Here is a 14,701-nt window from a genome sequence, read left to right as displayed (position 1 = left end):
TGTGTGTGTATATGTGTGTGTATATGTGTGTGTATATATATGTGTGTGTGTGTATGTGTGTGTATATATATATATGTGTGTGTATATGTGTGTGTGTATATATATATGTGTGTGTGTATATATATATGTGTGTGTGTATATGTGTGTATATATATATGTGTGTGTGTGTGTGTGTGTGTGTGTGTGTGTGTGTGTGTGTGTGTATATTTCTACTTGGGGAGCCAAGATCATAGGGATGAAGCAGAAGAGTGGTTGCCATGGACTGGGGAAGAGAGTGATGGGGAATTTTTAAAATTGTGTGTGTGTGTGTGTGTGTGTGTGTGTGTGTGTGTGTGTAGTGTGTAGTATGATGCCCATGGCCACACATGCACATGGAAGCCATGGGAAACACTGCTGTATCGTCCTCACGTGCACCACACTGACCACCTTCTTTAAGACAGGGTCTCTCCCTGGTTTGGAGCTCACTGGGTAGGCTACACAGGCTGGTAAGCAAGTCCCAGGGATTCCCCTGTCTCCACCTCTTCAGTGCTCCGGTCACAGGCATGTGCCGCCGCTATTGGCTTTTTTTTTTCCATGGGCGATATAATTCAGCTTCTTATGTTTGAGTAGAGTTCACCAGCTGTCATAGGTCCACTCAGTTCCACATTTGCAGAGGGATCAGAGCTATGGGCAGGCCCCAGGACAATGTGAGAGCTTCACAGCACTTGACTCCATGTTGTAAGCTCACCACAGTTATTGTGACACTTCTCTGCTGCCCTTCAGGTACCAGCTGCCGCACACTCTTCCTGCCCATGCTGGGTGTTAGGAGATCTGTGTCGTACCTTCTCTGGAGTCCTTTGGGGTGCCCCAGCTCAGGAGCAAGTCTGCCCTCATATGGTGCTGACCAGACGCCTGAGTCCCGTCTTCTCTATGGGTGGAGCCTGACACTGAACTGCTCTTGGCTGCATCTTTGCTACTATGGGCACCTCACAGGTAGCTGTGTGCCAGATACAGTTGACGGGACATCTTCACTTAATTCTGTATCAGACAGTCTTTCTGCGGAGCCTGCAAGTACTTCTGGTTCCTCCTTAAATGTGCAGCTGGGTAGACACGGGACACACAGGGAGCGTGTGGAGGTCACACCATGTGGCCTTCCATGCAGCCGCCTGTCTGTTCTTCCGCAGTGACTTTCAGTGACTTTCTGGCCCAACTGCTCTTCCCCTCCAGTGACAGTTCCAGCATGTTCTGTGGCAGACTTCCTCTCTGCATGATAAACAGTCCTTATTTTGTTTCCAGCAGTCCCCCAGCCAATAAAAAGCAATAAAAAGTGAAATGACACACAAATTGTGTCCCCAAAGAGCCATAAAGACCTCAGACACTGCCCCATGTGATGATCCAGTGAGAGACTTTGCCTTTAAACAGATAATCCTCATTGACAGAGCAGAGTTTTGGGCCAGGGAGGAGGTGGTCAGGACACACTGAGGACAAAGACTGGTACCGACCTGATGCTCCAGCAGGAGCTGCCTGGGGGTAGGTGGAGACCAGGCTGTGCCTTGCTCCTAGGGCACTGCACAGAATCAGGGCTCACTGCCAAATCCACATTGCTCAGTCAGAGATGACATTTCTGAAGTATGACTAGACACCATGAGAAGCAGGAGTCTGGTCCCAGTGCTCCTGTGGCTGTCAGCTGTGATTGTTCTTAGGAGTCTCGGAGGGGTAGGACTGCGAGCAGATGCCTGTATCTCAAGCTTGGTGACTCTGACTCTGTGGCTTGGGGAGTCACTGCCAGTGTCTCCAGTTCAGAACTGGTATCTCTGCTGTGCTGATGGACCGGCAGCTCAAGAGCCCTGGGCTCAGAGGAACAATGCAGTCACTGTACCTTCTCCAGTAAAAGATTCCAGCTTTCATGGGTGCTGCAGGAATTGCTTCCCTCCCCTGTGGTCTCAGTCTCCATGTTGCTTGTCATGGGAGCTAGTCGCCCTGGCCAGGCAAGAGAGGAAAGATCAGGGAATTCCACCCAGTGACTACAGGGGCAGCCTCTACTCCCCGTGCCAGGTACCATCTCTACCCACCACCAGTCTGCCGCTCAGCATAGACAAGGGTGGGCACCATCTTCTCCCATCCAGACACCTGAGTGACATTTCTGAAGCATGCCTAGACACTTTGAGACTGGCTTGGGACTTAGAACAAAATGGTAGAGGAAAGGTGAGTTTCTTACCTCCTAGAGCTAGGATGAATCTCAAACCTGAGGAGCTGCAGGTGCCATTGTCTATGAATAGGTACAGTGGCCATTAGGAATACACCATCAGAGGTGATACCACCTAGAGCCCATGGCTCACAGTCAGTGTACACATGGCTACATCTCATGTATCCACTGATCTGCTCAGGGAGACTCTAGCTTCCCAAGTCATTATCAGTTGATGTTATGAGTCAAGCAGCTAGCAGCTGTAGTTACTATGTAGCCTTCTCAAAGTATCCACAGAGGGTTGGAAGCTGCTGTTAGCCCATGAGAACACTCCAGCGGGCTGATTGGCTGATAGCCCTTTACCCACAGCAACAATGGTATTCGAGGAGGTTCCAACAGCTGCCAATCATAGAACCAAGTTATTCTGCCCACCTGTGCTGGCTAAAACTGGACACAAACTATATGGTCTTGTGGGAAGAGTAACTCTTAATTGAGAAAAAAATGCCTTCATAAGATTATCCTGTAGGCAAGATAATAGTAAATTTTCTTAATTAGTGATTGATGTGGGAGGGCCCCAATCATTGTAGGCACCATCATGGGTGGGGTTATCCCTGGGCTGGTGACCCTGGGTTCCATAAGAAAGCAGGCTGAGCAAGCCAGAAGGAGCAAGCCAGTAAGCAGCACCCCTCCATGACCTCTGCTTCAGTTCCTGCCTCGAGGTTCTTGTCCTGATCAAGCCCTTTCCTCCTCAAGTTACCAAGCTGCTTTTTACTCATGACGTTGTATCAAATCAGTAGAAACCCTAACTAAGACACTAAGATCCATCTTAGCTTACTTGAAGGGAGATGGAACATTTAAATGAGCGCATATGGTAAGGATTAGTTAGGAACAGAGACTTAACGGTCCTGGTGGAACTTGGACAAAGCTTAGCTACTGCCCCAGGTCCCTGTTGCCTGTGTGGATGTCAGTATCAGGCTGTATCTCCTTTCAGACGGCTGGACTGTCGCTCCTCAGTTTAGTGATTGGTCTCACTGATTGCCAATGTTTCCAGTCTATGGTGGGAAACCCTAATCTCCCAGGAGAGTCTCATGTGACAGCCTCGATAGCTCCCCCCCCCCCAAGCCAGACACACCCCTGAAACCCCTAGGGTACAACTCTAACCATCAAAGTCCATAATGAAGCCCCACCATCCACTGAGGATCCCAGCAGCCTGAGGGAGAGAGAACAGAGGGCCAGCCATGCGTCTCCAAAGCCACTGCTGTCATTTCTGCTTTATTCTTTGACTAGACAAGAGTGATGGGAATTCTGCATAACCAGAACTTACACAAAACCTAGGTGTTCTAAAGGCAGGGTGACCAGATGTTGAAGTGACACCCAATAACCTTTTCTATACCAGGGTACCTTCGGCTGGAGTTGGGCATCAGCTATACGTGCTTCTGGGGGTTCTCATTTTGTTCTACACAAATGCTTAAATGCTTCATTGTCGGGTATGTGTGTGTGTGTGTGTGTGTGTGTGTGTGTGTGTGTGCGTGCGCGCGCGCGGGAATCGGTGTATGTGTGTTTGTGTCTCTCTCTGTGTGTATCTGTCTCTGTGTGTGCATGTCCACACGCACATGTGTGTTTAGGTACACATGTGTGTGTCTGTGGAGGTCAGAGGATCACCTCAGGTGTTGCTTCTCAGGCGCTGTTCACTATACTTTTTGAAGAATGCTCACTGCCTTTGGAGTTCCCCAAGTTAACTAGAGTAGCTGGCCCGAGAGCCCCAGGAATCCTCCTGTCTCCACCTCCTCAGTGCTGGGATTATAAGCATACACCATCACACATGCCCTTTTTTGTGGGTTAGAGGGTCAGGGTCAGGGTTAGAGGGTTAGGCTTAGGGTCAGGGTCAGGGTTAGAGGGTTAAGGTTAGGGTTAGGCTTAGGGTCAAGATCAGGGCCAGGGTTAGAGGGTCGGGGTCAGGGTTCAGGTTTGTTTGTTGGTTTTGTGTGTTTGTTTCATGGTGAGCACCTGCGACCACCCCACCCCACCCCACCTTTACCCTGCCACCCACTCCCTACATCTTAGCTCCAGGCCTGTGTCATTTTCTTCTGGCTTCAGATGAGCTCTTTCCTGACTTTTATTCTCCCATATAAATTTTAGTAAGAGCCCGTGTTTCAAGCAGGGCAACCCTCCTGATTGTGAACTTTACTGAAATGAGAATAAATCTGAGGCTACCCTGACCGCGCTGTGGGGTTGGTCCTCCACGCCTGAGCACAGCACAGCACTCTGTTTAGCCCGTCCTTCTTTATGGCCTGCAGTAAGGTTTTATAACTAGCTTTTCTAGCTCATCACCCCTCAGATTTATCCCTGAATATCTATTAGTTTTCATGATTTTGGCAAATTCTTTTTATATACTACTTGTGGATGGGTTTTTCTAACATAGAGGACTTTGGGGTTTCAGTATCTCGAGTGTGCGCATAGAGGCTTGTGTGCACGGGTGGGGTCTGGAGGAAACTAGGTTGCAGTAGGTCTGTCTACCTTGTTCTGTGAGGCAGGCTCTCTCCCTGACTTACATCTCTCTAGGTAGGCGGCCAGCCTTGGGAGGGGCAGTGGCCTCTGTTCCCCCTGAGCCGGGATTACAAACACTATCACCGCAACCAGCTTTTCCGCATGGGTTTTGGGGATCGAACTTAGGTCTCCCTGCTTGCAAGGCAAACACGTTTTTTCGAGTGAGCCGTTTCCCACTCTCGAGTTGACGAGTTGACATTTAATCTGGGAAACACTCACTAGCACTACATTACTGTTCAGATTTAAAACGCAGTCGGTGAAACCTCTTGAAGTGTCTCTGTGCACAGTCCATGTATCTGCAACCACGGGCCATTTTCATCTTTTTCATCCTTATAGGTCCAGGCTAAGCCCAGCACCTGCAGAGATCCGGAAGGAGGAGTGGAGGGGAGTGCAGGGAGATATGGTTCTCTGGAGCCCCCACCTCACCTTGCCCTGCTTAGAACCCCTCCTCCCTTTCTCTCTCCCCACTCCTTTGTCTCTCTCCCTTCCATTTCTTTTTACCTCTCTCTTCCCCCTCTCCATTTCCTCCCCCTCCTCCTCGCCTCTCTCCTCCCTCTCTCCCTCCTCCTTCCCCTCTTCCCCCTTCCCCTTTTCTCTTCCTTACTCTCTGGGGTTGCCCTTTCTAGGATTATGTTCTGTTTTCTCTTCTGTTCTGAGTTTGTCTGGGGCCTTTGCTTGCTGCTCTCTATTCTGCTTGCATTATCCATATCCAATGCTCAATCTTTGCAGGGGTGATCCTGACCCGCCCCGTTCCTGCCCCATGTGGCGGCAGATCTGTACCACCATGATGGCTGAGCTTCGGTGCCAGTCCCAAGATAAATAAACCCGTTAGACTGCGGTGCCCTTATCACTATAACGCTGTGAGGGGCAATTTTCAAATATTTTGCCCATCAGTTTTACATCTGTGTTCTGTGCTGCGAGATTGGCCTGCAATTTTCTTTTCTCATAATGTTCTTGTCCAGTTTTGATATCAAATGATGTGGGCATCAGAAATGAGTCAGGCATTTTATTTGCTTCATCTATTCTCTGGAACAATTTGTATAAGAAAGTAATTTTCTGTTGCTTGAAGCTTTTGTAAAAATTCTCTTTTAAAATGATCCACCCCAACCTGGTGTCTGAATGTTTTGTAAATTTTGTTTTGCCCAAAATGTTATTTCTTCCAGGTTTTCAAATTTATTGGAAAAGCAACTGGTTTTTTGTTTGTTTGTTTCAAAATATTTTGAACCATTCCGGTTGTATCTGTGGCTATGGATTTCTTTAATACGTGGGGCTGACCTTTGCCCTCCTCCCCTGTCCTTTCTAGTTAGTTAACTTTTTCCCTCAAAAAATGAAATAAAACAAAACAAAACAAAAACAAAAACAAAGTTTTGCTCTGTTGATAATTTTAGTTACTTTGTAGCTACTGTGACAAAAGCAACTTAGAGAGGAGTGGTTATTTTGTTTATTTTGGCTCCAGGGTCTTAGGGCACATTTGATGAGAAAGACACAGGCCAGCAGCTGCCACACTATATCCTCAGCATTATCTGTTATTTTGTTTCTTCTGTTTGTAGAACCTCAACTGTTACCTGGCTTTTTAATTCAACATTCTTAAGGAAAAATGTCTAGTGTGTTAAATAGATCTTCTAAAGTATGTTTATTATTTTATTTGCTCCTTATTGGCCCAGGCAAAGAGATTCTTCCCTCTTGACTCTATTTCTTTCTGCTAAAGTACATCCCATGGGAGGAGTGTTCTCTGCCCTGCTCAGAGCGGGCAGACTTCTCCAGTTCATAATCTGCAAGTCTTCGCCTTTGCTTGCTCAAGCACTTTCTCTTGCTCCCTGTTTCATACAGAAACCTGTGTAGAGTCTCCGTGTGTGTGTGTGTGTGTGTGTGTGTGTGTGTGTGTGTGTGTGTGTGTGTCTTCTCTTCAGGTAGACTCTCATTCTATAGTGACTATGGTTTAGTCTCTCTGTCCTCCCACTAGATTCTTCTTTAAAAGGCTCAGGGACAGGTTAGGTTTCTTTTCTTCTTGGGCACTGACAGGTATATACAGTGAATTGACATTTGCTGTATTAGAGTCATTTGAACTGAGATGAAAACTTGCCTGGGAGTTCAGCCCCACATCCCTCCAGGCCTCCTCATGGCAGTCATTCTGGTATGGGTGATTGATAAAGCTGACTTTGTTTCTCCATCCATGCACTCTGGAGGGCTGTGAATGTCTTCCCACTGAAGGTGGATAGAGGGAGCCTTCCAGTGTGGAGGGGCCAGGGCACTCACAATGCATATCTGATGCCCATGCCACAGAAGCACATGGCTGGGCTCACGATCTGGGTCTAGAGAGCTGGCACTGGTCTGTGTGCAGCATCCTAAGGAAAGCAGAGACACCCACCTCACCCCAGCTCAGCAGAGCAAGGGCAAATGCTTCAGAAGAAGATGCGGTTGGCTCTAGACAGCTTGGGTGGTGCCACTTTTCCTAGTGGGGCATTATGAGAAATCAGATCAGACACCGGTGCCACTGACTTGAGGACAATGATGTGTGACTTCCTATCTTCAAGCCTTTAGTATCAGCTGCCACTGAGGTAAGAAACACAGGGGAACTTGGAGGCAGTGGTAGTGATTCTGGCTTCCTGTGCGCCAGTTCGCCTGGATGGCCCTGTACCTGTGCATCACGAGGTGGAGGGGATGTGAGCACTTGCACCCGTGCAGCCATGTGTGTGTACATCTCCTGAAACCAAAAATCCACCAATATCACAGACAGGCAGGTCCACAGTGGAGTGGACCTCAGCTGGTGTTAATGGCCTCTGCCCCACCTGTCCATTTCCCCTGTGAGGTTGTGGGGTATAGCTGAGCTTGGAGCTGGACTGACTTTCCTGGCACATGGCCAACACATTGTCGGAGGGAAAGAAAGAGATTGAATTGTTGAGGGTGTCGCATCGTACCAGGAAGAGAGAGCCGAAATCCCCACAGCCTGGGAGATGCAAGCAATTACTGAAGCATGTCGTTTATACATCAGCTTTCCCATCGACTCGAATCCAAACAGTCTAGATTTCAGCAGCACGGAATCTCTAAAAATGTTTGTGTTTTAAGCCCCCTGGAAAATGCTCCCCATGGTGCTTTTAGAACAAAAGGCAATAAACGGTGTTTTCTCTCAGTGCATGCCTCCCATGAGTTAGGAAGGAAGCAGGAAAGGCTCACACTGATGAGATACATACCCACTCAGTGTGCAGCCACCAGGGAATGTCCACACCACATAGTAGGAGGCAACAGGGTCTGGTGTGAAATGAAATTCAGAATCCCCACCTTCATCCACTTGGCCGTGGATTTCGAACCTGCATGAGGTGTTTTGAACTCTGTTGGAAGTAAGAGGTTTGTAGAGAAAATTCTAGAAGAGTTATTTGTCCTGACTTAATTTACATTCTTTTGAGAGGGCAGTGACTTCCAAGAAGCTAGCCAAGAAGACAATTTTATGTGGTGATTGTCTGGAGATGTAAAGGGTAACGGGAGGCCAGGCTGTGGAATGTGGGAGGGGCTCCCCCCATTTGGACCCCTCCCCAGTACCCCCTCCTCTTCAGCCTCAAAACTTCTTATACTTTGTTTTCAAAATTATTTTAAAATTTATTTATTATCTAGTTCCTTATGTTGAGAAAGGGTATCAGGTAGACCAGACTGGCCGTAAACTCACTCTGACAGCGGTGGGTGACCTAGAACCTCTGATCCTCCTGTGTCCATCTCCTGAGTGTGGGGATGACAGGAGTGTACCACCTGGGGATTGAACCCGGGGCCTCATGAACGCTACCCACTGAGCCACATCCAGAGCCACATTTCTATTCCCTCTTGTTCACCTCCTCAGTGTGCTCATCTGACTGTAAGCCTGGCTATGGGAATTCACATTTGCAATGGAAGGGCTTTTACTTTTGCGGGAACACCTGCACCCAGTCTTGTTTCCCTTATCCACTCACCCGCTGATGAGTACCTTGGCTGCTTCCGTGTCTACTGTGGGTAGGGCCAAGGAATACGAATATTCATCTCTCTGTAGAGTAGGCTGGTTTGATTTGTTTGCTTGGGTGTGTTGGTTCCCGCTTTAGTGTTTATGAGGAGCCTCCATACTTACTTCAATAGTGGCTGCAAGAATTCCCATCCCAGCAGGCAGGTCATAGGCCGTTCCTCACCCCCATTCCTTGCCTCCTCCGGCCTTCCCTGTTGTCATCTTTCTCAACTACTCCTGACCTCCTCACTCAGTTCCTTTAAACTTACATTCCCGTTTCCTTCTTCGAGGCAAGACTGTAATTAACCTCCACAGGGGATTGTAAGAGACCCCTCCCATGCAGTGTGGAAGCTATCCCACAATGCTCCTCTGTGCATGGTTTTTAGCATAAGCACAGAGAAGGGATCCTATCTCTCAATCCTTTCTGCTTTAGAGTCTTTATACTGTTAGGAAGATGAGTGGTCATTCTGGTAAGAAAGCATAGACTGGATCTCTTCTACAGATATGTCACCAGTCATGATGCCTGCCCTCTCTTCACAGCTCTACAGACAGACTTCCTCTCCACCAAGTCCTCTCCTTCTTAGCACACACACACACACACAGAGAGAGAGAGAGAGAGAGAGAGAGAGAGAGAGAGAGAGAGAGAGAGAAGCCAACCATGCGATTTTGCTTCCTTTTTTACTCGTTTTGCAGAATGACGGTCCCTAAACATACCCAGATCCATGTGGTTAGAACACGTGAATGAATGCCCCACACGATGTAGGAAAGGGAGAATCAAGGCTGGTGGCCAGCAACCTTTACAGGGAAAGCTGAGCCTGTGATCTCAGGCAGGTCCAGGGTGATCTTAGGTGAGGTGGACGAGAGGGTCAGCAGAGACTTGCTGGCAGTGCTTTTGAAGACAGAGGGCACCAACCAACACTGCAAGAAGCCTCTCAGGGAGGCAAGGAGCTGAGGTTTTCCCTGGAGTCCACAGAAGGTACTAACAGGGCTGTGAAAGACCCAGGTGTTGGCTTTTATACCTCCGCACTGCAGCGGCAGAAACCAGCGCCACGGTTAACCAATGCCTTTCCGTTCCGTCAACATTTACTTGGCAACTGAATAATAACCAGATATGGATGAGGATGGTCTTAGCTGCTCTTGGGAGGTAGTGCCCTTCACAGGCTGTGTCCTCAGAACAAGGTGAGGCTAGACAGCAGGCCCTGCTCATGACTTCTGCTATCCCAACAACCGGACAGTCACTCAGAGTCCAACTGCTGGTCCCACACTTAGCCATTCCCTCCTCTGGGGTGGGAGCCGGAGGCTGAAGCCACCTGGTTCCTGGGGAGCTGGGAGCAGAGCGAGGGCTTCCTCAAACCGAAGGGCTCCACCAGGCATCTCGGACCTGATACTTCTGACTGCTTTGAGGCTGACAGGTCAGCAAGATGTCTCCCCCTGTCAATCAATCAGTAATAAAGGCTCGAGAGACATTTTCCAGGCACAGCTAATCAGGTAGGGATTCAATTAATGTAGCAATCATTTTGTGTGTGTGTGTGTGTGTCTGTGTGTGTGCGCGCGCGCGTGCTTAATTTTCATTACAGTGGGTTTATTTTAGTTGCTTGTGTGGGAGAAAAAAAGCAGGTGTTCACATTTAGCCTCATCAGCTTCCTGTTGCTGTTTGGTTCACATATTATTTTTAAAATAGGTCTATTTTGGGGGGAAATGTGACCTGAAAAAATCCCACTCCTATTTACTCCCGGTGTTGCTGTTTTCGTTGTAATGGCGGTGATACGTTTTCCACCCCACAACACGGGGGAGGTTTAGAAAAAAGTAAATGAATCTGCATCACTCACACCCACCCCTCCTGCACAAGTGCTCTCATTCCTTCTCACCGGAAACTGGCCTACATGTAAACTTACGAGGAGTCTGTGGGCAGGTGGGGCAACAGCGGTGCCAGGGACCAAAGTGTCCGAGTGGATGGCCGTTGGCTTGCCTTAGGGCAGGAAGAGTTTGGCTGGCTTACAGTCAATTCCAAATTAGTCTATCACTGTGGGGAAGTCAAGATTGGGACTTAGGAGAACACAGGGTAGTCTTTCTCCCAGGGCTCAGCAGGAACCTAGAGCTGGGGCTTTAAGACAGGAAGGACCTAGGGTGACATTGGCATCTAGAAGAGTGGGAAAACTCCTTCGTGGCCATCTCTGCTTACAGGCCCGAAGTCCTCTGGCAGACCCCAGTAGGCGAGCATGGTGGTGGGCTGGGGCGGCTGACCGTACAAAAGACTCTCATGCCCTTCACCCAGAGTCCTACTCTAAATGAAAGAACCAGGCAGGCTTCGTCTCTCTGTGGGCGTGTCTTGGCGCCTTCTCCTCCAATCAGAACCCACTTGTGCAGTCCTGAGCCTTAGGCAAGGGCTAAGAGCTACCCACTCTCCACCCACCTCCCTGTTTTTCTTTGTTTGTGATATGCACCGTTAATACAAAAATACACACTCCCAAGGCGTCAAGGAGCTTCTCCTCAGGTTCCCATGGAAACCAGGCATGGCAAACATGTGAAGCATATTTTTAAGATAGCCCCAACTTCTCTCCTCCCAAGATTTCCACAGAGTAGGGTCATTGTGCCTCATAGTTCAGAAACAAACAAACAAACAAACAAACACTCCACACTTTTGTTTTATTGTTATGTTCGAGACAGGGTCTCATGCAAGCCCAGGCTGGCCTCAAACTTGGTGCTGTAGCCCAGGCTGGCTTTGCATTTCTGATTTGCTTACCTCTATCCCCCCTAGAGCAAGGATTGTAGGTGTGCACTGACAAGCTTGATTGGAATAATGCTTTTGGAAAGGAACTCGGAGAATCTCTATTCTCCTCCACCACCCCAGCCATATACAGACTTTTAGTTTTATTGTGTGTGTGTGTGTGTGTGTGTTAACAAAAGATTGCTATATTGGCCTTTCCAGCGCAGTCCCCCAAGGGCTTTTACAGGAAAGTCCTTTAGAATCAAGCTTCCTCCCCTGACTCAAAGGCAGAAACAAAGAGATATTTCTCTCCTCCAATTTAAAGCAATTTGGAGTCGCTCCTGGGGTTAGATTATGGGGAAATTGTCCACCAGAGAAACAAGCTTGGTCTCTACCCTCAGCCACAGCAATGGCATCCTTGGGGACCTCGGAAGACAGGTAAATACTGGGAGCCACTGCTCACGGCCTGTGAGTGGCTGAGGCATTTTCTAGTTCAGATAAATTGCCCTTGGGCAATGGAAACCTCTTAAGGATAGCACTGCAGTGAGACAATGAAGGAGACAAGGAATCAGGGCTTTATCACTGGCCCTTGCTTCCATTGTGGAGAGTGTTGCAACTTCCCTTCAGCAGGGAGGCTATCTTAGCCAGGCCCACCCTCCCTCAGCCTGGGTCATGACCTTGGATATCAGCCTCACCCTGAGGGCCAGCCCCCAGCACTGCTTATACCCAAGGTATCCTCAGCTATACCTCCAAGAGGGCTTCTCTGGGCTGCAAAGTGGCCCCCTGAAGGGAACGGGGCAGGTTGTGCCCCTAGAATGGACGGACACCAGGTAGGAAAGGCTGCCTGTGCAGCCAGGAAGGACCATCTTGGAGCTGCATCTGTTCAACCTCTGCCTGGCTTCATCCCTTGCCTTCTCCCAGGGCCAGCTGCCTCTGTCTTCACTCCCTGGAGGACAGCCCTCCCTGGGGCTAGCACTGTGTCTGCTCCTCGGGAACCTGACTCAAGCATGGTCTTGACTAGGGGGTTGAATTGCACCCTCCAAAGATGTTGAGATGTTAAGTGACCCCTGGTCCCTGTGTCTGATGCTTTCCTTGAGTTTCGAGGTTGATGGAACCACAGAGGGCCTCCTATCTCATGGCCTGTGTGTCCTTCAGAGGCAGGAGAGGACACTGGGTGTGTTAAGGATGGACAAAACCTGCTAAGTCCTTAGTGTTAAGGGTGAGTTCTCTCGGACTTCACTGCCAGCTTCCTTCCTAAGGATCCTCTTTTCTACATACAGAGACACTGGCAAGGGGCAATTCTGATTGCTAGTCAACAACTGTCAATTATCCTTGCTGCCCTGGCTGCCTTGAAGCAAAGACTGTCAGCCACACTGCCAACTGCTGTACCTCAGTGCCAACAGTGGCCATTCCAAACATGACAGAGGCTGGAGGAGATCACACCATTGCATCTGCTTTGGCTCCCAGGTCCTGGCCAGCCTCAGTCAGGGCTCTTTTTAAATAGTTTGACCCAATGCTTTGCTACCACAAGCCCTGGAGAACTGAGATGATGGGTAACCTTTTTGTATGTAAACCAGAGGAGCATTTGGGGCTAAGCTAGAAAAGGGGCTGCTGTGATTGGTGCACACACAAAGCTTCATTTGCATGAGAGGTGTACCAAGAGGTCTAAGCAGCTCTTCCCTAGCTATACTGATGTGCTGTTCAGGGTCATTCAGTATGCTGAGATGTGGTTTTTTGTTGATCACTTGGTGTTGAATTTAGGCCTATGAAGGCTTTTCTTGGTGTGTGTGTGTGTGTGTGTGTGTGTGTGTGTGTGCGTGCGCGTGCGTGTGTGTGTGTGTGTGTGTATGTGTGTGTGTGTTTTCTGGACTCAAGCAGGATGGAGAGTGACAGTGGCAACGAAGGCAGGGGAATGGAGGCAATGGCAGCTATATCTGAGCAGGCAGTGATCTGAACTACAAACATGGCAAGGCAGCTGGCCACTTGACAGCTGAGGAAAGGCTGAGAGGGTGGCAGAAGTGGAGAGAAGGAAAGAGTGCTGAGAGGGCCAAGGCAGAGGCATAGCAAGCTGTAGCAGCCAGGGAAGAAGATTTTCAGGCTGGCTAGAATCGGGTTTTTTAGAGAGCTGTCGAGGTTTAAGGATCCCAGACTCAGGGCCATAACATTGGGTGTTGCCAGGGACCCCCAATTTTATCAGCCTACATAAAATCTATGACACGTATAGAGTTGAAACGTCTGGCCTGTAGGAAAATTGTGATACCAGCGTGCCAGCTGCTGGTGCTGCTGCAAGCCTGATGCTGGTGCTTCCCACATGCCCAAATGCCACCACCTACCGATGTCAAACGCCAAGGTATGCAAAAGTTCCCAAAGACTGCCACTCAAAATACTTCTTACATATTCACGATTGTTGTCCTGTAGAGCAAAGAGCCCCTGACTGATCGATAACACTTGGACCAGGACTCTGACCTTAGCTTCCTCTAGTAGCTCTGAATCACCCATGAGGTCTCAATGATGCCCAATCTTCAACTTGTTCAGCTGTAGGAAGAACCTACTATGTCTGTGTAGGGAGAAGTCCTGAGACTTGGGGCTTCTTCTGAGTCTCCTGATCCCTCTACTGTGAAAGTGTGATGAAAGATACATTGTTGCCATTGCACTCTGTGTCTCTCTGTGTGTGTTTCTGTCTCTCTTTCTCTATCATGTCTTTCTACCATGTAGCTTTTCTAAATACTTCTTCCTCCATGATTTAATGAAGTTCAGAATGTTTTCTTTAACATCTTATAAAAAGTAGATATTTGGACACACAGACAAATGTTTACGGAGAGGAAGAGTGACACTGACACACCTGGGGAGAGTCTGTGTGTAGATGGAAGCCATGATGGACCATCCTATGACCCCTCCTATGAACATGCTTACCTCAAAAAAACCTAGGGGGAAATTGAGACCAGTTCATCCTTCTGCCACCTCAGAGGTAGACATTTGTGATACTTGACTTCAGGTGTTTGCCTTGGCCCTATGGATTGGCCAAGCCTCTCAAGTCTAGAATACTTTCCATGCACAACAAGGTCTTGCTGCCAGACACAGATAAGCCAATCCTATGAATAAGGCTTTATTGCAAAAATTAGTTTCCAGATGGGGTACAGCTAAAGTCTGTTTTCTGATTGCTGAAGGAATTTCAGCAGCCATGATAAAGGGAAATAGCAGGCTCACAGTTGCGATGGATGAGGAATGTTGGCTGAACAGTCAGTGCCAGAGGTTTGCTGCTCTGGGTAAAGCCTGTGGATTACTCCAGCAGGTCCTGCAGCTATGACCACCACCCTCA

The sequence above is a fragment of the Mus pahari genome, chromosome 6 (genome assembly GCF_900095145.1).
Source record: "Mus pahari chromosome 6, PAHARI_EIJ_v1.1, whole genome shotgun sequence".
NCBI lineage: Eukaryota > Metazoa > Chordata > Mammalia > Rodentia > Muridae > Mus > Mus pahari.
This window is presented reverse-complemented; position numbering follows the sequence as displayed.